At 34.2% G+C, this 2,798-nt stretch overlaps 1 non-coding gene across 1 annotated transcript; it reads left to right on the top strand.

The window, feature by feature from the left end:
• Positions 1-802: 802 nt before the first annotated feature.
• On the top strand, positions 803-875 carry TRNAV-CAC (transfer RNA valine (anticodon CAC)). The gene has a single exon. It is a non-coding gene; the product is annotated as a tRNA-Val (tRNA).
• Positions 876-2,798: the final 1,923 nt, after the last annotated feature.

The following is a 2,798-nucleotide window of genomic DNA, read 5'->3' as shown; positions in this document are numbered from 1 at the left end:
TTCTCAATTTAGTGTTTTTTCAACCCTACCATCTTTCCTTCCTGTGTTGATAAAACCCAGGAAAGTGAGGGATAAGGGTTGGGATGAAGAGAGATGTTTGCAGCAGAGGAAGATTGCTGTGTAGCTTGGAAAACACGCTGAAAATAAAGAATTGCAGAAAATATATGGTCTCCAGGCTGCACAAACACATTAGTATGATTGCAGTACATTAAGCTGCTTGCATTAAGTGGACATTCCAATTAAATAGAATAGTCCATATTTCCTTATCCATAAAACAGTAATTGAAGGAGCTCCAAAAATGAAAAAAAAAAGATTTTGTTGGTTTGCAGAAAAATCATTTGATAATACCTGACCTGAACTCATACTAAAAAGGCTTATTACAATCATAATTTTCCCATTACTGTGAATAGTCATACTTTTGACGCAGTGAAATTAACATGTTTGCTTTTGGAGTGCTGGCTTCAATTCCCTAACAGTGTCCCATATGCACCTTATCACTTTTCTAAAATTTGAAAAATTCTAATCTTGAAATATGTCTGGTCCCCAGGGTTGTGAATAAAGGGATATGGGCCTATCTTTTATAAATAAATTGGTTTTCCCCAAAATTATACATGCTCATTATAACCAGTCAAGCGATATAGAAAAAAAATCACTGTCTATATTTGGTGAATATTGTCTATGTTATTTCTCTCTGTATTGACACAGAAGGTAAGACAATAAGACATAATTTTCTAAAATAAGGTCATGATACATAGCAAAAGAAAACATTTCTTTGTCATAAAAGCTATTAGTTTCTGGGCGGGGAGGGTATAGCTCAGTGGTAGAGTACATGCTTCACATGCACAAGGTCCTGGGCTCGATCCCCAGTACCTCCATTTGAAAAAAAAAATAGGGCTATTAGTTTCTAAAATATTTCTTCAAGTTTAAGACTAGATAATGGAAAACAACATGATATTAGAATAATAGGAATAGTATGTCTTGAGTTACGTGTTTAATTTCAGGCGTCGTCAGTTGACTTCCCACTATAAATATGAGAAAATTATCCTCTTATCCTACCTCCCTTTATCACAACTTCCCCATGTTCACACATACATTCTGTTCTCTCCTCATAATTCCTTCAGTTCTATCAAATTTGATCAATGAATTCTTTGTTGACTGCAAGGCCTTTTACTATAGTTTTTTTTTTATTTCTAACTTTTTCTTTTTAATTTTGATTTATTCTTAGTTGAATAGACATTGTCAACATTTTTTTCAAATGAGGCTCAAGATGTATGGTTTTTCTTATGTTTGAGAATGTCTGATACTTTTATACTTGACTCAGAGGACAACTGAGCTGGGTATAAGATTCTTGGATCTCACTTCAAAGATTGGTAACAAAGTTTTACATACATCTTTGGGCATTAATTACAATTAGGGAGAGGTTTAAAAGCAATGTGATCTAAAAAAAATTTTTTTAATTTAGTTTTCCATAGTAATTTCCATGGGATTTTTTCTTTAGCCTTGAAATTCACTAACTTTTCAAAGGTTTAAGACATTCTTTATTTTAAGAATGTTTTGAAACAATAAATGGAATCTGTATGTCATGTATTCTATTACTGTTTTTAAAGACATCAATTAGATATCAATTAGGCAATGTTTGAAGTCCTTTGTCTTCAGTACCTTATCAATTGTTTCTAATCACTTTTCTTAGTTTTTGTTTTATTTTGTGTGATTTTCTTTTGTTTTCCAACTATATTGCTGTCTGTTTTCAATCATGCGTATTCTACTAGTTGTTTCTTTCATGATTTTCAGAACTATCACAGTTTGGTTTTTTTTCTACCTCCTTCCAGAGTTCTGCCAGCTTACTTTTCATCATCTGTTATTTTATCATTCTTTCCTTGACTTCTTACAACTTTTCCATCAGCCGTCTTTTATGAAAAAACACTGTGTATTAAACTCCTGTTAAACAAATAATTTGTCCTAAATTCTTGCATTCTTTACCTTGACAAATTCCAGGCTATTCCCAGGGCAGCCAGCTGTCCCAACTGCACATTCTCTCACTTTAGATTTTACCAGACTTGTACCCCCACCAACTCCTGGGGACACAAGACAAATTGTCTCAGTGATCACCTTGAAGTACCTCTCTTTTAGCTGGAAATGAGAGAAGCAGATTCCTCTCCTGGACCATGGCAGAATGAGGGGAAGAATGTGAATGTTCAAATTAGAAGAGGAAAATACCATAGATGCTCATCATGTTTTCCAGAGGCATTCTCCCTCTCACTTTAATCTCAGCCCATTTATCTCTCTGAGATGAGTGTAAGGTGAATGCAGACAAATTCAATTTTTAGCCACATCCTTTGCAAATTCTGTCTTGGTCATCTGGCACTTCTCTTTAAGAATATTGGGGGACTTGGCTATTTGAGGTCTCTGCTAAAACCGAGTCAAAGAATTTCCCATTTTGACAATACGTTATACTCACTTTTAGGAAAATCTTGTTCATGCCTGGAATCCAAAGAAGTTTGTGTCAACTCTCAGCATCCTTTTGAATTTTTGGTGCAATTTTCATTGTATTTGGCAAATGTTCATTATGATTTGTGGTTGGGTGTTATAACCATGTTTTGTTTGAAAGAAGTGATAGTTTGACTAATTTTTCATCCTTTTGGTCATTTTTGATGGATCTCAAGGCAAGGGAGAGTAAAAACTGCTCGATCATTTTTAACCAGAAGACTGTAAGTTTATTTCATGTTGGTCTTATTGACTACATCTCTTGAGGTGTCTTAACAGAAGGAAATCCTAGTGTTGCATCAAACTATGATCAA

This window comes from Vicugna pacos, chromosome 14, assembly GCF_048564905.1.
Source record: "Vicugna pacos chromosome 14, VicPac4, whole genome shotgun sequence".
Taxonomy (NCBI): Eukaryota; Metazoa; Chordata; class Mammalia; order Artiodactyla; family Camelidae; genus Vicugna; species Vicugna pacos.
Note: the sequence above shows the minus strand (reverse complement) of the source record. Positions and strands in the feature narration are given on the sequence as shown.